Raw genomic sequence first — 17943 nt, 5'->3', positions numbered from 1 at the left:
TAAATGGGTGTATTTAGGTGTGTAGGTGTGTGTAAGTGTGTGTGTAAGTGTGTAACGGTGTGTGTGTAGGTGTGTGTGTGTGTACGTGTGGAGTTAGGTGTGTAAATGGGTGTATTTAGGTGTGTAGGTGTGTGTTGTTAGGTGTATGTGCAGGTGTGTGTGTGTGTGTAGGGAGGTGTGTAACTGTGTGTAAGTGTGTGTGTAACTCTGTCACTGTGTGTTTGTAGGTGTGTGTGAGTGTACGTGTGGAGTTAGGTGTGTAAATGGGTGTATTTAGGTGTGTAGGTGTGTGTGTGTGTACGTGTGGAGTTAGGTGTGTAAATGGGTGTATTTAGGTGTGTAGGTGTGTGTTGTTAGGTGTATGTGCAGGTGTGTGTGTGTAGGGAGGTGTGTAACTGTGTGTAAGTGTGTGTGTAAGTGTGCATCGGTGTGTGTGTAGGTGTGTGTGTGTGTACGTGTGGAGTTAGGTGTGTAAATGGGTGTGTTTAGGTGTGTAGGTGTGTGTTGCTAGGTGCATGCGCAGGTGTGTGTGTGTGTAGGGAGGTGTGTAACTGTGTGTAAGTGTGTGTGTAAGTGTGTATCGGTGTGTGTGTAGGTGTGTGTGTGTGTACGTGTGGAGTTAGGTGTGTAAATGGGTGTATTTAGGTGTGTAGGTGTGTGTTGTTAGGTACATGCGCAGGTGTGTGTGTAGGGAGGTGTGTAACTGTGTGTAAGTGTGTGTGTAAGTGTGTATCGGTGTGTGTGTAGGTGTGTGTGTGTGTGTACGTGTGGAGTTAGGTGTGTAAATGGGTGTGTTTAGGTGTGTAGGTGTGTGTTGTTAGGTGCATGCGCAGGTGTGTGTGTGTGTAGGGAGGTGTGTAACTGTGTGTAAGTGTGTGTGTAAGTGTGTAACAGTGTGTGTTTAGGTGTGTGTGTGTACGTGTGGAGTTAGGTGTGTAAATGGGTGTATTTAGGTGTGTAGGTGTGTGTTGTTAGGTGCATGCGCAGGTGTGTGTGTGTAGGGAGGTGTGTAGCTGTGTGTAAGTGTGTGTGAGTGTGTATCGGTGTGTGTGTAGGTGTGTGTGTGTGTGTACGTGTGGAGTTAGGTGTGTAAATGGGTGTATTTAGGTGTGTAGGTGTGTGTTGTTAGGTGCATGTGCAGGTGTGTGTGTGTAGGGAGGTGTGTAAGTGTGTGTAAGTGTGTGTGTAAGTGTGTAACAGTGTGTGTGTAGGTGTGTGTGTGTATATACGTGTGGAGTTAGGTGTGTAAATGGGTGTATTTAGGTGTGTAGGTGTGTGTTGTTAGGTGTATGTGCAGGTGTGTGTGTGTAGGGAGGTGTGTAACTGTGTGTAGGTGTGTGTGTAAGTGTGTAACGGTGTGTGTGTAGGTGTGTGTGTGTGTGCGTGTGGAGTTTGGTGTGTAAATGGGTGTGTTTAGGTGTGTAGGTGTGTGTTGTTAGGTGCATGCGCAGGTGTGTGTGTGTAGGGAGGTGTGTAACTGTGTGCAAGTGTGTGTGTAAATGTGTAACAGTGTGTGTTTAGGTGTGTGTGTACGTGTGGAGTTAGGTGTGTATATGGGTGTATTTAGGTGTGTAGGTGTGTGTTGTTAGGTGCATACGCAGGTGTGTGTGTGTAGGGAGGTGTGTAACTGTGTGTAAGTGTGTGTGTAAATGTGTAACGGTGTGTGTGTAGGTGTGTGTGTGTGTACGTGTGGAGTTAGGTGTGTAAATGGGTGTATTTAGGTGTGTAGGTGTGTGTTGTTAGGTGTATCTGCAGGTGTGTGTGTGTAGGGAGGTGTGTAACTGTGTGTAAGTGTGTGTGTAAGTGTGCATCGGTGTGTGTGTAGGTGTGTGTGTGTGTACGTGTGGAGTTAGGTGTGTAAATGGGTGTGTTTAGGTGTGTAGGTGTGTGTTGCTAGGTGCATGCGCAGGTGTGTGTGTGTGTAGGGAGGTGTGTAACTGTGTGTAAGTGTGTGTGTAAGTGTGTATCGGTGTGTGTGTAGGTGTGTGTGTGTGTACGTGTGGAGTTAGGTGTGTAATTGGGTGTATTTAGGTGTGTAGGTGTGTGTTGTTAGGTGTGTGTGCAGGTGTGTGTGTGTAGGGAGGTGTGTAACTGTGTGTAAGTGTGTGTGTAAGTGTGTAACGGTGTGTGTGTAGGTGTGTGTGTGTGTACGTGCGGAGTTAGGTGTGTAAATGGGTGTGTTTAGGTGTGTAGGTGTGTGTTGTTAGGTGCATGTGCAGGTGTGTGTGTGTAGGGAGGTGTGTAAGTGTGTGTAAGTGTGTGTGTAAGTGTGTAACGGTGTGTGTGTAGGTGTGTGTGTGTGTACGTGTGGAGATAGGTGTGTAAATGGGTGTATTTAGGTGTGTAGCTGTGTGTTGTTAGGTGTATGTGCAGGTGTGTGTGTGTAGGGAGGTGTGTAACTGTGTGTAAGTGTGTGTGTAAGTGTGTAACGGTGTGTGTGTAGGTGTGTGTGTGTGTACGTGTGGAGTTAGGTGTGTAAATGGGTGTATTTAGGTGTGTAGGTGTGTGTCTGTGTACGTGTGGAGTTAGGTGTGTAAATGGGTGTATTTAGGTGTGTAGGTGTGTGTTGTTAGGTGTATGTGCAGGTGTGTGTGTGTAGGGAGGTGTGTAACTGTGTGCAAGTGTGTGTGTAAGTGTGTAACGGTGTGTGTGTAGGTGTGTGTGTGTGTACGTGTGGAGTTAGGTGTGTAAATGGGTGTATTTAGGTGTGTAGGTGTGAAGGGAGGTGTGTGTGTGTAGGTGTGGAGATAGGTGTGTAAATGGGTGTATTTAGGTGTGTAGGTGTGTGTTGTTTGGTGCATGCGCAGGTGTGTGTGTGTAGGGAGGTGTGTAACTGTGTGTAAGTGTGTGTGTAAGTGTGTAACGGTGTGTGTGTAGGTGTGTGTGTGTGTACGTGTGGAGTTAGGTGTGTAAATGGGTGTATTTAGGTGTGTTGGTGTGTGTGTGTGTAGGTGTGGAGTTAGGTGTGTAAATGGGTGTATTTAGGTGTGTAGGTGTGTGTTGTTAGGTGTATGTGCAGGTGTGTGTGTGTAGGGAGGTGTGTAACTGTGTGTAAGTGTGTGTGTAAGTGTGTAACGGTGTGTGTGTAGGTGTGTGTGTGTGTACGTGTGGAGTTAGGTGTGTAAATGGGTGTATTTAGGTGTGTAGGTGTGAAGGGAGGTGTGTGTGTGTAGGTGTGGAGATAGGTGTGTAAATGGGTGTATTTAGGTGTGTAGGTGTGTGTTGTTAGGTGCATGCGCAGGTGTGTGTGTGTAGGGAGGTGTGTAACTGTGTGTAAGTGTGTGTGTAAGTGTGTAACGGTGTGTCTGTAGGTGTGTGTGTGTGTACGTGTGGAGTTAGGTGTGTAAATGGGTGTATTTAGGTGTGTAGGTGTGTGTGTGTGTAGGTGTGGAGTTAGGTGTGTAAATGGGTGTATTTAGGTGTGTAGGTGTGTGTTGTTAGGTGCATGCGCAGGTGTGTGTGTGTAGGGAGGTGTGTAACTGTGTGTAAGTGTGTGTGTAAGTGTGTAACGGTGTGTGTGTAGGTGTGTGTGTGTGTACGTGTGGAGTTAGGTGTGTAAATGGGTGTATTTAGGTGTGTAGGTGTGTGTTGTTAGGTGCATGCGCAGGTGTGTGTGTAGGGAGGTGTGTAACTGTGTGTAAGTGTGTGTGTAAGTGTGTAACGGTGTGTGTGTAGCTGTGTGTGTGTGTACGTGTGGAGATAGGTGTGTAAATGGGTGTATTTAGGTGTGTAGCTGTGTGTTGTTAGGTGCATGCGCAGGTGTGTGTGTGTAGGGAGGTGTGTAACTGTGTGTAAGTGTGTGTGTGAGTGTGTAACGGTGTGTGTGTAGGTGTGTGTGTGTGTAGGTGTGGAGTTAGGTGTGTAAATGGGTGTATTTAGGTGTGTAGGTGTGTGTTGTTAGGTGCATGCGCAGGTGTGTGTGTGTAGGGAGGTGTGTAACTGTGTGTAAGTGTGTGTGTAAGTGTGCAACGGTGTGTGTGTAGGTGTGTGTGTGTGTACGTGTGGAGATAGGTGTGTAAATGGCTGTATTTAGGTGTGTAGGTGTGTGTTGTTAGGTGTATGTGCAGGTGTGTGTGTGTAGGGAGGTGTGTAACTGTGTGTAAGTGTGTCTGTAAGTGTGTAACGGTGTGTGTGTAGGTGTGTGTGTGTGTACGTGTGGAGATAGGTGTGTAAATGGGTGTATTTAGGTGTGTAGGTGTGTGTCTGTGTACGTGTGGAGTTAGGTGTGTAAATGGGTGTATTTAGGGGTGTACGTGTGAAGGGAGGTGTGTGTGTGTGTAGGTGTGGAGCTAGGTGTGTAAATGGGTGTATTTAGGTGTGTAGGTGTGTGTTGTTAGGTGTATGTGCAGGTGTGTGTGTTTGTAGGGAGGTGTGTAACTGTGTGTAAGTGTGTGTAACTCTCTCACTGTGTGTTTGTAGGTGTGTGTGTGTGTACGTGTGGAGTTAGGTGTGTAAATGGGTGTATTTAGGTGTGTAGGTGTGTGTGTGTGTACGTGTGGAGTTAGGTGTGTAAATGGGTGTATTTAGGTGTGTAGGTGTGTGTTGTTAGGTGTATGTGCAGGTGTGTGTGTGTGTGTAGGGAGGTGTGTAACTGTGTGTAAGTGTGTGTGTAACTCTGTCACTGTGTGTTTGTAGGTGTGTGTGAGTGTACGTGTGGAGTTAGGTGTGTAAATGGGTGTATTTAGGTGTGTAGGTGTGTGTGTGTGTACGTGTGGAGTTAGGTGTGTAAATGGGTGTATTTAGGTGTGTAGGTGTGTGTTGTTAGGTGTATGTGCAGGTGTGTGTGTGTAGGGAGGTGTGTAACTGTGTGTAAGTGTGTGTGTAAGTGTGTAACGGTGTGTGTGTAGGTGTGTGTGTGTGTACGTGTGGAGTTAGGTGTGTAAATGGGTGTATTTAGGTGTGTAGGTGTGTGTTGTTAGGTGCATGCGCAGGTGTGTGTGTGTGTGTAGGGAGGTGTTTCACTGTGTGTAAGTGTGTGTGTAAGTGTGTAACGGTGTGTGTGTAGGTGTGTGTGTGTGTACGTGTGGAGATAGGTGTGTAAATGGGTGTATTTAGGTGTGTAGCTGTGTGTTGTTAGGTGTATGTGCAGGTGTGTGTGTGTAGGGAGGTGTGTAACTGTGTGTAAGTGTGTGTGTAAGTGTGTAACGGTGTGTGTGTAGGTGTGTGTGTGTGTACGTGTGGAGTTAGGTGTGTAAATGGGTGTATTTAGGTGTGTAGGTGTGTGTCTGTGTACGTGTGGAGTTAGGTGTGTAAATGGGTGTATTTAGGTGTGTAGGTGTGTGTTGTTAGGTGTATGTGCAGGTGTGTGTGTGTAGGGAGGTGTGTAACTGTGTGCAAGTGTGTGTGTAAGTGTGTAACGGTGTGTGTGTAGGTGTGTGTGTGTGTACGTGTGGAGTTAGGTGTGTAAATGGGTGTATTTAGGTGTGTAGGTGTGAAGGGAGGTGTGTGTGTGTAGGTGTGGAGATAGGTGTGTAAATGGGTGTATTTAGGTGTGTAGGTGTGTGTTGTTTGGTGCATGCGCAGGTGTGTGTGTGTAGGGAGGTGTGTAACTGTGTGTAAGTGTGTGTGTAAGTGTGTAACGGTGTGTGTGTAGGTGTGTGTGTGTGTACGTGTGGAGTTAGGTGTGTAAATGGGTGTATTTAGGTGTGTAGGTGTGTGTGTGTGTAGGTGTGGAGTTAGGTGTGTAAATGGGTGTATTTAGGTGTGTAGGTGTGTGTTGTTAGGTGTATGTGCAGGTGTGTGTGTGTAGGGAGGTGTGTAACTGTGTGTAAGTGTGTGTGTAAGTGTGTAACGGTGTGTGTGTAGGTGTGTGTGTGTGTACGTGTGGAGTTAGGTGTGTAAATGGGTGTATTTAGGTGTGTAGGTGTGAAGGGAGGTGTGTGTGTGTAGGTGTGGAGATAGGTGTGTAAATGGGTGTATTTAGGTGTGTAGGTGTGTGTTGTTAGGTGCATGCGCAGGTGTGTGTGTGTAGGGAGGTGTGTAACTGTGTGTAAGTGTGTGTGTAAGTGTGTAACGGTGTGTCTGTAGGTGTGTGTGTGTGTACGTGTGGAGTTAGGTGTGTAAATGGGTGTATTTAGGTGTGTAGGTGTGTGTGTGTGTAGGTGTGGAGTTAGGTGTGTAAATGGGTGTATTTAGGTGTGTAGGTGTGTGTTGTTAGGTGCATGCGCAGGTGTGTGTGTGTAGGGAGGTGTGTAACTGTGTGTAAGTGTGTGTGTAAGTGTGTAACGGTGTGTGTGTAGGTGTGTGTGTGTGTACGTGTGGAGTTAGGTGTGTAAATGGGTGTATTTAGGTGTGTAGGTGTGTGTTGTTAGGTGCATGCGCAGGTGTGTGTGTAGGGAGGTGTGTAACTGTGTGTAAGTGTGTGTGTAAGTGTGTAACGGTGTGTGTGTAGGTGTGTGTGTGTGTACGTGTGGAGTTAGGTGTGTAAATGGGTGTATTTAGGTGTGTAGGTGTGTGTTGTTAGGTGCATGCGCAGGTGTGTGTGTGTAGGGAGGTGTGTAACTGTGTCCAAGTGTGTGTGTAAGTGTGTAACGGTGTGTGTGTAGGTGTGTGTGTGTGTACGTGTGGAGTTAGGTGTGTAAATGGGTGTATTTAGGTGTGTAGGTGTGTGTTGTTAGGTACATGTGCAGGTGTAGGTGTGGACGCAGGTGTGTAACTGTGTGTAAGTGTGTGTGTAACTCTGTAACTGTGTGTTTGTAGGTGTGTGTGTGTGTACGTGTGGAGTTAGGTGTGTAAATCTGTGTATTTAGATGTGTAGGTGTGTTTTGTTAGGTGCATGCGCAGGTGTGTGTGTGTAGGGAGGTGTGTAACTGTGTATAGGTGTGTGTGTGTAAGTGTGTAGCGGTGTGTGTGTAGGTGTGTGTGTGTACGTGTGGAGTTAGGTGTGTAAATGGGTGTATTTAGGTGTGTAGGTGTGTGTTGTTAGGTGCATGCGCAGGTGTGTGTGTGTACGGAGGTGTGCAACGGTGAGTGTGTAGGTGTGTGTGTGTGTACGTGTGGAGTTAGGTGTGTAAATGGGTGTATTTAGGTGTGTAGGTGTGTGTTGTTAGGTGCATGTTCAGGTGTTTGTGTGTAGGGAGGTGTGTAAGTGTGTGTAAGTGTGTGTGTAAGTGTGCAACGGTGTGTGTGTAGGTGTGTGTGTTTGTACGTGTCTAGTTAGGTGTGTAAATAGGTGTATTTAGGTGTGTAGGTGTGTGTTGTTAGGTGCATGCGCAGGTGTGTGTGTAGGGAGGTGTGTAACGGTGTGTTGTTAGGTGTGTGTGTGTGTACGTGTGGAGTTAGGTGTGTAAATGGGTGTATTTAGGTGTGTAGGTGTGTGTTCTTAGGTGCATGCGCAGGTGTGTGTGTGTAGGGAGGTGTGTAACGGTGTGTGTGTAGGTGTGTGTGTGTACGTGTGGAGTTAGGTGTGTAAATGGGTGTGTTTAGGTGTGTAGGTGTGTGTTGTTAGGTGCATGCGCAGGTGTGTGTGTGTAGGGAGGTGTGTAACTGTGTCCAAGTGTGTGTGTAAGTGTGTAACGGTGTGTGTGTAGGTGTGTGTGTGTGTACGTGTGGAGCTAGGTGTGTAAATGGGTGTATTTAGGTGTGTAGGTGTGTGTTGTTAGGTACATGTGCAGGTGTAGGTGTGGACGCAGGTGTGTAACTGTGTGTAAGTGTGTGTGTAACTCTGTAACTGTGTGTTTGTAGGTGTGTGTGTGTGTACGTGTGGAGTTAGGTGTGTAAATGGGTGTATTTAGATGTGTAGGTGTGTTTTGTTAGGTGCATGCGCAGGTGTGTGTGTGTAGGGAGGTATGTAACTGTGTATAGGTGTGTGTGTGTAAGTGTGTAGCGGTGTGTGTGTAGGTGTGTGTGTGTACGTGTGGAGTTAGGTGTGTAAATGGGTGTATTTAGGTGTGTAGGTGTGTGTTGCTAGGTGCATGCGCAGGTGTGTGTGTGTAGGGAGGTGTGTAAGTGCGTGTAAGTGTGTGTGTTAGTGTGTAACGGTGTGTGTGTAGGTGTGTGTGTATACGTGTGGAGTTAGGTGTGTAAATGGGTGTATTTAGGTGTGTAGGTGTGTGTTGTTAGGTGTATGTGCAGGTGTGTGTGTGTAGGGAGGTGTGTAACTGTGTGCAAGTGTGTGTGTGCGTGTGTAACGGTGTGTGTGTAGGTGTGTGTGTACGTGTGGAGTTAGGTGTGTAAATGGGTGTACTTAGGTGTGTTGGTGTGTGTTGTTAGGTGCATGCGCAGGTGTGTGTGTAGGGAGGTGTGTAGCTGTGTGTGTAAGTGTGTAACAGTGTGTGTGTAGGTGTGTGTGTGTACGTGTGGAGCTAGGTGTGTAAATGGGTGTATTTAGGTGTGTAGGTGTGTGTTGTTAGGTGTATGTGCAGGTGTGTGTGTGTGTAGGGAGGTGTGTAACTGTGTGTAAGTGTGTGTGTGAGTGTGTGACGGTGTGTGTGTAGGTGTGTGTGTGTACGTGTGGAGTTAGGTGTGTAAATGGGTGTATTTAGGTGTGTAGGTGTGTGTTGTTAGGTGCATGCGCAGGTGTGTGTGTGTAGGAGGTGTGTAACTGTGTGTAAGTGTGTGTGTAAGTGTGTAACGGTGTGTGTGTAGGTGTGTGTGTGTGTGTACGTGTGGAGTTAGGTGTGTAAATGGGTGTATTTAGGTGTGTAGGTGTGTGTTGTTAGGTGTATGTGCAGGTGTGTGTGTGTAGGGAGGTGTAACTGTGTGTAAGTGTGTAATTGTGTGTGTATGTGTGTGTGTGTGTGTGTGTGTGTACGTGATGAGTTAAGTGTGTAAAAGGGTGTATTTATGTGTGTAGGTGTGTGTTGTTAGGTGCATGCGCATTTGTGTGTGTAGGGATGTGTGCAACGGTGTGTGTGTAAATGTGTAACGGTGTGTGTGTAGGTGTGTGTGTGTGTACGTGTGGAGTTAGGTGTGTATATGGGTGTATTTAGGTGTGTAGGTGTGTGTTCTTAGGTGCATGCGCAGATGTGTGTGTGTAGGGAGGTGTGTAACTGTGTGTAAGTGTGTGTGTAAGTGTGTAACGGTCTGTGTGTAGGTGTGTGTGTGTTTACGTGTGGCGTTAGTTGTGTAAATGAGTGTATTTACGTTCCTAGGTGTGTGTTGTTAGGTGCATGCGCAGGTGTGTGTGTGTAGGGATTTGTGTAACTGTGTGTAAGTGTGTGTGTGAGTGTGTAACGGTGTGTGTGTAGGTGTGTGCGTGTGTGTACGTGTGGAGCTAGGTGTGTAAATGGGTGTATTTAGGTGTGTAGGTGTGTGTTGTTAGGTACATGTGCAGGTGTAGGTGTGGACGCAGGTGTGTAACTGTGTGTAAGTGTGTGTGTAACTCTGTAACTGTGTGTTTGTAGGTGTGTGTGTGTGTACGTGTGGAGTTAGGTGTGTAAATGGGTGTATTTAGATGTGTAGGTGTGTTTTGTTAGGTGCATGCGCAGGTGTGTGTGTGTAGGGAGGTATGTAACTGTGTATAGGTGTGTGTGTGTAAGTGTGTAGCGGTGTGTGTGTAGGTGTGTGTGTGTACGTGTGGAGTTAGGTGTGTAAATGGGTGTATTTAGGTGTGTAGGTGTGTGTTGCTAGGTGCATGCGCAGGTGTGTGTGTGTAGGGAGGTGTGTAAGTGCGTGTAAGTGTGTGTGTTAGTGTGTAACGGTGTGTGTGTAGGTGTGTGTGTATACGTGTGGAGTTAGGTGTGTAAATGGGTGTATTTAGGTGTGTAGGTGTGTGTTGTTAGGTGTATGTGCAGGTGTGTGTGTGTAGGGAGGTGTGTAACTGTGTGCAAGTGTGTGTGTGCGTGTGTAACGGTGTGTGTGTAGGTGTGTGTGTGTACGTGTGGAGTTAGGTGTGTAAATGGGTGTACTTAGGTGTGTTGGTGTGTGTTGTTAGGTGCATGCGCAGGTGTGTGTGTAGGGAGGTGTGTAGCTGTGTGTGTAAGTGTGTAACAGTGTGTGTGTAGGTGTGTGTGTGTACGTGTGGAGCTAGGTGTGTAAATGGGTGTATTTAGGTGTGTAGGTGTGTGTTGTTAGGTGTATGTGCAGGTGTGTGTGTGTGTAGGGAGGTGTCTAACTGTGTGTAAGTGTGTGTGTGAGTGTGTGACGGTGTGTGTGTAGGTGTGTGTGTGTACGTGTGGAGTTAGGTGTGTAAATGGGTGTATTTAGGTGTGTAGGTGTGTGTTGTTAGGTGCATGCGCAGGTGTGTGTGTGTAGGAGGTGTGTAACTGTGTGTAAGTGTGTGTGTAAGTGTGTAACGGTGTGTGTGTAGGTGTGTGTGTGTGTGTACGTGTGGAGTTAGGTGTGTAAATGGGTGTATTTAGGTGTGTAGGTGTGTGTTGTTAGGTGTATGTGCAGGTGTGTGTGTGTAGGGAGGTGTAACTGTGTGTAAGTGTGTAATTGTGTGTGTATGTGTGTGTGTGTGTGTGTGTGTACGTGATGAGTTAAGTGTGTAAAAGGGTGTATTTATGTGTGTAGGTGTGTGTTGTTAGGTGCATGCGCATTTGTGTGTGTAGGGATGTGTGCAACGGTGTGTGTGTAAATGTGTAACGGTGTGTGTGTAGGTGTGTGTGTGTGTACGTGTGGAGTTAGGTGTGTATATGGGTGTATTTAGGTGTGTAGGTGTGTGTTCTTAGGTGCATGCGCAGATGTGTGTGTGTAGGGAGGTGTGTAACTGTGTGTAAGTGTGTGTGTAAGTGTGTAACGGTCTGTGTGTAGGTGTGTGTGTGTTTACGTGTGGCGTTAGTTGTGTAAATGAGTGTATTTACGTTCCTAGGTGTGTGTTGTTAGGTGCATGCGCAGGTGTGTGTGTGTAGGGATTTGTGTAACTGTGTGTAAGTGTGTGTGTGAGTGTGTAACGGTGTGTGTGTAGGTGTGTGTGTGTGTGTACGTGTGGAGTTAGGTGTGTAAATGGGTGTATTTAGGTGTGTAGGTGTGTGTTGTTAGGTGTATCTGCAGGTGTGTGTGTGTGTAGGGAGGTGTAACTGTGTGTAAGTGTGTAATTGTGTGTGTATGTGTGTGTGTGTGTACGTGTGGAGTTAGGTGTGTAAATGGGTGTATTTAGGTGTGTAGGTGTGTGTTGTTAGGTGTATGTGCAGGTGTGTGTGTGTAGGGAGGTGTAACTGTGTGTAAGTGTGTAATTGTGTGTGTATGTGTTTGTGTGTGTACGTGTGGAGATAGGTGTGTAAATAGGTGTATTTAGGTGTATAGGTGTGTGTTGTTTGGTGCATGCGCAGGTGTGTGTGTGTAGGGAGGTGTGTAACTGTGTGTAAGTGTGTGTGTAAGTGTGTAGCGGTCTGTGTGTAGGTGTGTGTGTGTTTACGTGTGGCGTTAGTTGTGTAAATGAGTGTATTTACGTTCCTAGGTGTGTGTTGTTAGGTGCATGCGCAGGTGTGTGTGTGTAGGGATTTGTGTAACTGTGTGTAAGTGTGTGTGTGAGTGTGTAACGGTGTGTGTGTAGGTGTGTGTGTGTGTGTACGTGTGGAGTTAGGTGTGTAAATGGGTGTATTTAGGTGTGTAGGTGTGTGTTGTTAGGTGTATCTGCAGGTGTGTGTGTGTGTAGGGAGGTGTAACTGTGTGTAAGTGTGTAATTGTGTGTGTATGTGTGTGTGTGTGTACGTGTGGAGTTAGGTGTGTAAATGGGTGTATTTAGGTGTGTTGGTGTGTGTTGTTAGGTGCATGCGCAGGTGTGTGTGTGTAGGGAGGTGTGTAACTGTGTGTAAGTGTGTGTGTGAGTGTGTAATTGTCTGTGTGTAGGTGTGTGTGTGTTTACGTGTGGCGCTAGGTGTGTAAATGAGTGTATTTACGTTCCTAGGTGTGTGTTGTTAGGTGTATCTGCAGGTGTGTGTGTGTGTAGGGAGGTGTAACTGTGTGTAAGTGTGTAATTGTGTGTGTATGTGTGTGTGTGTGTACGTGTGGAGTTAGGTGTGTAAATGGGTGTATTTAGGTGTGTAGGTGTGTGTTGTTAGGTGCATGCGCAGGTGTGTGTGTGTACGGAGGTGTGCAACGGTGAGTGTGTAGGTGTGTGTGTGTGTAGGTGTGGAGTTAGGTGTGTAAATGGGTGTATTTAGGTGTGTAGGTGTGTGTTGTTAGGTGCATGCGCAGGTGTGTGTGTGTAGGGAGGTGTGTAAGTGTGTGTAAGTGTGTGTGTAAGTGTGTAACGGTGTGTGTGTAGGTGTGTGTGTTTGTACGTGTCTAGTTAGGTGTGTAAATAGGTGTATTTAGGTGTGTAGGTGTGTGTTGTTAGGTGCATGCGCAGGTGTGTGTGTAGGGAGGTGTTTCACTGTGTGTAAGTGTGTGTGTAAGTGTGTAACGGTGTGTGTGTAGGTGTGTGTGTGTGTACGTGTGGAGTTAGGTGTGTAAATGGGTGTATTTAGGTGTGTAGGTGTGTGTTGTTAGGTGTATGTGCAGGTGTGTGTGTGTGTGTAGGGAGGTGTGTAACTGTGTGTAAGTGTGTGTGTAACTCTGTCACTGTGTGTTTGTAGGTGTGTGTGAGTGTACGTGTGGAGTTAGGTGTGTAAATGGGTGTATTTAGGTGTGTAGGTGTGTGTGTGTGTACGTGTGGAGTTAGGTGTGTAAATGGGTGTATTTATGTGTGTAGGTGTGTGTTGTTAGGTGTATGTGCAGGTGTGTGTGTGTAGGGAGGTGTGTAACTGTGTGTAAGTGTGTGTGTAAGTGTGTAACGGTGTGTGTGTAGGTGTGTGTGTGTGTACGTGTGGAGTTAGGTGTGTAAATGGGTGTATTTAGGTGTGTAGGTGTGTGTTGTTAGGTGCATGCGCAGGTGTGTGTGTGTGTGTAGGGAGGTGTGTAACTGTGTGTAAGTGTGTGTGTAAGTGTGTAACGGTGTGTGTGTAGGTGTGTGTGTGTGTACGTGTGGAGTTAGGTGTGTAAATTGGTGTATTTAGGTGTGTAGGTGTGTGTGTGTGTACGTGTGGAGTTAGGTGTGTAAATGGGTGTATTTAGGTGTGTAGGTGTGTGTTGTTAGGTGTATGTGCAGGTGTGTGTGTGTGTGTAGGGAGGTGTGTAACTGTGTGTAAGTGTGTGTGTAACTCTGTCACTGTGTGTTTGTAGGTGTGTGTGTGTGTACGTGTGGAGTTAGGTGTGTAAATGGGTGTATTTAGGTGTGTAGGTGTGTGTGTGTGTACGTGTGGAGTTAGGTGTGTAAATGGGTGTATTTAGGTGTGTAGGTGTGTGCTGTTAGGTATATGGGCAGGTGTGTGTGTAGGGAGGTGTTTCACTGTGTGTAAGTGTGTGTGTAAGTGTGTAGCGGTGTGTGTGTAGGTGTGTGTGTGTGTACGTGTGGAGTTAGGTGTGTATATGGGTGTATTTAGGTGTGTAGGTGTGTGTTCTTAGGTGCATGCGCAGATGTGTGTGTGTAGGGAGGTGTGTAACTGTGTGTAAGTGTGTGTGTAAGTGTGTAACGGTCTGTGTGTAGGTGTGTGTGTGTTTACGTGTGGCGTTAGTTGTGTAAATGAGTGTATTTACGTTCCTAGGTGTGTGTTGTTAGGTGCATGCGCAGGTGTGTGTGTGTAGGGATTTGTGTAACTGTGTGTAAGTGTGTGTGTGAGTGTGTAACGGTGTGTGTGTAGGTGTGTGTGTGTGTGTACGTGTGGAGTTAGGTGTGTAAATGGGTGTATTTAGGTGTGTAGGTGTGTGTTGTTAGGTGTATCTGCAGGTGTGTGTGTGTGTAGGGAGGTGTAACTGTGTGTAAGTGTGTAATTGTGTGTGTATGTGTGTGTGTGTGTACGTGTGGAGTTAGGTGTGTAAATGGGTGTATTTAGGTGTGTAGGTGTGTGTTGTTAGGTGTATGTGCAGGTGTGTGTGTGTAGGGAGGTGTAACTGTGTGTAAGTGTGTAATTGTGTGTGTATGTGTTTGTGTGTGTACGTGTGGAGATAGGTGTGTAAATAGGTGTATTTAGGTGTATAGGTGTGTGTTGTTTGGTGCATGCGCAGGTGTGTGTGTGTAGGGAGGTGTGTAACTGTGTGTAAGTGTGTGTGTAAGTGTGTAGCGGTCTGTGTGTAGGTGTGTGTGTGTTTACGTGTGGCGTTAGTTGTGTAAATGAGTGTATTTACGTTCCTAGGTGTGTGTTGTTAGGTGCATGCGCAGGTGTGTGTGTGTAGGGATTTGTGTAACTGTGTGTAAGTGTGTGTGTGAGTGTGTAACGGTGTGTGTGTAGGTGTGTGTGTGTGTGTACGTGTGGAGTTAGGTGTGTAAATGGGTGTATTTAGGTGTGTAGGTGTGTGTTGTTAGGTGTATCTGCAGGTGTGTGTGTGTGTAGGGAGGTGTAACTGTGTGTAAGTGTGTAATTGTGTGTGTATGTGTGTGTGTGTGTACGTGTGGAGTTAGGTGTGTAAATGGGTGTATTTAGGTGTGTTGGTGTGTGTTGTTAGGTGCATGCGCAGGTGTGTGTGTGTAGGGAGGTGTGTAACTGTGTGTAAGTGTGTGTGTGAGTGTGTAATTGTCTGTGTGTAGGTGTGTGTGTGTTTACGTGTGGCGCTAGGTGTGTAAATGAGTGTATTTACGTTCCTAGGTGTGTGTTGTTAGGTGTATCTGCAGGTGTGTGTGTGTGTAGGGAGGTGTAACTGTGTGTAAGTGTGTAATTGTGTGTGTATGTGTGTGTGTGTGTACGTGTGGAGTTAGGTGTGTAAATGGGTGTATTTAGGTGTGTAGGTGTGTGTTGTTAGGTGCATGCGCAGGTGTGTGTGTGTACGGAGGTGTGCAACGGTGAGTGTGTAGGTGTGTGTGTGTGTAGGTGTGGAGTTAGGTGTGTAAATGGGTGTATTTAGGTGTGTAGGTGTGTGTTGTTAGGTGCATGCGCAGGTGTTTGTGTGTAGGGAGGTGTGTAAGTGTGTGTAAGTGTGTGTGTAAGTGTGTAACGGTGTGTGTGTAGGTGTGTGTGTTTGTACGTGTCTAGTTAGGTGTGTAAATAGGTGTATTTAGGTGTGTAGGTGTGTGTTGTTAGGTGCATGCGCAGGTGTGTGTGTAGGGAGGTGTTTCACTGTGTGTAAGTGTGTGTGTAAGTGTGTAACGGTGTGTGTGTAGGTGTGTGTGTGTGTACGTGTGGAGTTAGGTGTGTAAATGGGTGTATTTAGGTGTGTAGGTGTGTGTTGTTAGGTGTATGTGCAGGTGTGTGTGTGTGTGTAGGGAGGTGTGTAACTGTGTGTAAGTGTGTGTGTAACTCTGTCACTGTGTGTTTGTAGGTGTGTGTGAGTGTACGTGTGGAGTTAGGTGTGTAAATGGGTGTATTTAGGTGTGTAGGTGTGTGTGTGTGTACGTGTGGAGTTAGGTGTGTAAATGGGTGTATTTATGTGTGTAGGTGTGTGTTGTTAGGTGTATGTGCAGGTGTGTGTGTGTAGGGAGGTGTGTAACTGTGTGTAAGTGTGTGTGTAAGTGTGTAACGGTGTGTGTGTAGGTGTGTGTGTGTGTACGTGTGGAGTTAGGTGTGTAAATGGGTGTATTTAGGTGTGTAGGTGTGTGTTGTTAGGTGCATGCGCAGGTGTGTGTGTGTGTGTAGGGAGGTGTGTAACTGTGTGTAAGTGTGTGTGTAAGTGTGTAACGGTGTGTGTGTAGGTGTGTGTGTGTGTACGTGTGGAGTTAGGTGTGTAGATTGGTGTATTTAGGTGTGTAGGTGTGTGTGTGTGTACGTGTGGAGTTAGGTGTGTAAATGGGTGTATTTAGGTGTGTAGGTGTGTGTTGTTAGGTGTATGTGCAGGTGTGTGTGTGTGTGTAGGGAGGTGTGTAACTGTGTGTAAGTGTGTGTGTAACTCTGTCACTGTGTGTTTGTAGGTGTGTGTGTGTGTACGTGTGGAGTTAGGTGTGTAAATGGGTGTATTTAGGTGTGTAGGTGTGTGTGTGTGTACGTGTGGAGTTAGGTGTGTAAATGGGTGTATTTAGGTGTGTAGGTGTGTGCTGTTAGGTATATGGGCAGGTGTGTGTGTAGGGAGGTGTTTCACTGTGTGTAAGTGTGTGTGTAAGTGTGTAGCGGTGTGTGTGTAGGTGTGTGTGTGTGTACGTGTGGAGGTAGGTGTGTAAATGGGTGTATTTAGGTGTGTAGGTGTGTGTTGTTAGGTGCATGCGCAGGTGTGTGTGTGTAGGGAGGTGTGTAACTGTGTGTAAGTGTGTGTGTAAGTGTGTAACGGTGTGTGTGTAGGTGTGTGTGTTTGTACGTGTCTAGTTAGGTGTGTAAATAGGTGTATTTAGGTGTGTTGGTGTGTGTTGTTAGGTGCATGCGCAGGTGTGTGTGTAGGGAGGTGTGTACCGGTGTGTTGTTAGGTGTGTGTGTGTGTACGTGTGGAGTTAGGTGTGTAAATGGGTGTATTTAGGTGTGTAGGTGTGTGTTCTTAGGTGCATGCGCAGGTGTGTGTGTGTAGGGAGGTGTGTAACGGTGTGTGTGTAGGTGTGTGTGTGTACGTGTGGAGTTAGGTGTGTAAATGGGTGTATTTAGGTGTGTAGGTGTGTGTTGTTAGGTGCATGCGCAGGTGTGTGTGTGTAGGGAGGTGTGTAACTGTGTCCAAGTGTGTGTGTAAGTGTGTAACGGTGTGTGTGTAGGTGTGTGTGTGTGTACGTGTGGAGTTAGGTGTGTAAATGGGTGTATTTAGGTGTGTAGGTGTGTGTTGTTAGGTACATGTGCAGGTGTAGGTGTGGACGCAGGTGTGTAACTGTGTGTAAGTGTGTGTGTAACTCTGTAACTGTGTGTTTGTAGGTGTGTGTGTGTGTACGTGTGGAGTTAGGTGTGTAAATCTGTGTATTTAGATGTGTAGGTGTGTTTTGTTAGGTGCATGCGCAGGTGTGTGTGTGTAGGGAGGTGTGTAACTGTGTATAGGTGTGTGTGTGTAAGTGTGTAGCGGTGTGTGTGTAGGTGTGTGTGTGTACGTGTGGAGTTAGGTGTGTAAATGGGTGTATTTAGGTGTGTAGGTGTGTGTTGTTAGGTGCATGTTCTGGTGTTTGTGTGTAGGGAGGTGTGTAAGTGTGTGTAAGTGTGTGTGTAAGTGTGCAACGGTGTGTGTGTAGGTGTGTGTGTTTGTACGTGTCTAGTTAGGTGTGTAAATAGGTGTATTTAGGTGTGTAGGTGTGTGTTGTTAGGTGCATGCGCAGGTGTGTGTGTAGGGAGGTGTGTAACGGTGTGTTGATAGGTGTGTGTGTGTGTACGTGTGGAGTTAGGTGTGTAAATGGGTGTATTTAGGTGTGTAGGTGTGTGTTCTTAGGTGCATGCGCAGGTGTGTGTGTGTAGGGAGGTGTGTAACGGTGTGTGTGTAGGTGTGTGTGTGTACGTGTGGAGTTAGGTGTGTAAATGGGTGTGTTTAGGTGTGTAGGTGTGTGTTGTTAGGTGCATGCGCAGGTGTGTGTGTGTAGGGAGGTGTGTAACTGTGTCCAAGTGTGTGTGTAAGTGTGTAACGGTGTGTGTGTAGGTGTGTGTGTGTGTACGTGTGGAGCTAGGTGTGTAAATGGGTGTATTTAGGTGTGTAGGTGTGTGTTGTTAGGTACATGTGCAGGTGTAGGTGTGGACGCAGGTGTGTAACTGTGTGTAAGTGTGTGTGTAACTCTGTAACTGTGTGTTTGTAGGTGTGTGTGTGTGTACGTGTGGAGTTAGGTGTGTAAATGGGTGTATTTAGATGTGTAGGTGTGTTTTGTTAGGTGCATGCGCAGGTGTGTGTGTGTAGGGAGGTATGTAACTGTGTATAGGTGTGTGTGTGTAAGTGTGTAGCGGTGTGTGTGTAGGTGTGTGTGTGTACGTGTGGAGTTAGGTGTGTAAATGGGTGTATTTAGGTGTGTAGGTGTGTGTTGTTAGGTGCATGTTCTGGTGTTTGTGTGTAGGGAGGTGTGTAAGTGTGTGTAAGTGTGTGTGTAAGTGTGCAACGGTGTGTGTGTAGGTGTGTGTGTTTGTACGTGTCTAGTTAGGTGTGTAAATAGGTGTATTTAGGTGTGTAGGTGTGTGTTGTTAGGTGCATGCGCAGGTGTGTGTGTAG

The 17943-nt window shown here is 46.5% G+C and overlaps 1 long non-coding RNA gene across 1 annotated transcript in view; it reads left to right on the top strand.

Moving 5' to 3' along the window:
- The first annotated feature begins 686 nt into the window (after nucleotides 1-686).
- Nucleotides 687-17943, top strand: part of LOC137284281 (uncharacterized) — a 377133-nt gene continuing 359876 nt past the window's right edge. The window contains exons 1-2 of the long non-coding RNA XR_010956889.1: nucleotides 687-853; nucleotides 1620-2053. This is a non-coding gene — a long non-coding RNA (uncharacterized lncRNA). The remainder of the gene's footprint in view (nucleotides 854-1619; nucleotides 2054-17943) is intronic.

The sequence above is a fragment of the Haliotis asinina genome, chromosome 5 (genome assembly GCF_037392515.1).
Source record: "Haliotis asinina isolate JCU_RB_2024 chromosome 5, JCU_Hal_asi_v2, whole genome shotgun sequence".
NCBI classification, from domain to species: Eukaryota; Metazoa; Mollusca; class Gastropoda; order Lepetellida; family Haliotidae; genus Haliotis; species Haliotis asinina.
This window is presented reverse-complemented; position numbering and strand designations above follow the sequence as displayed.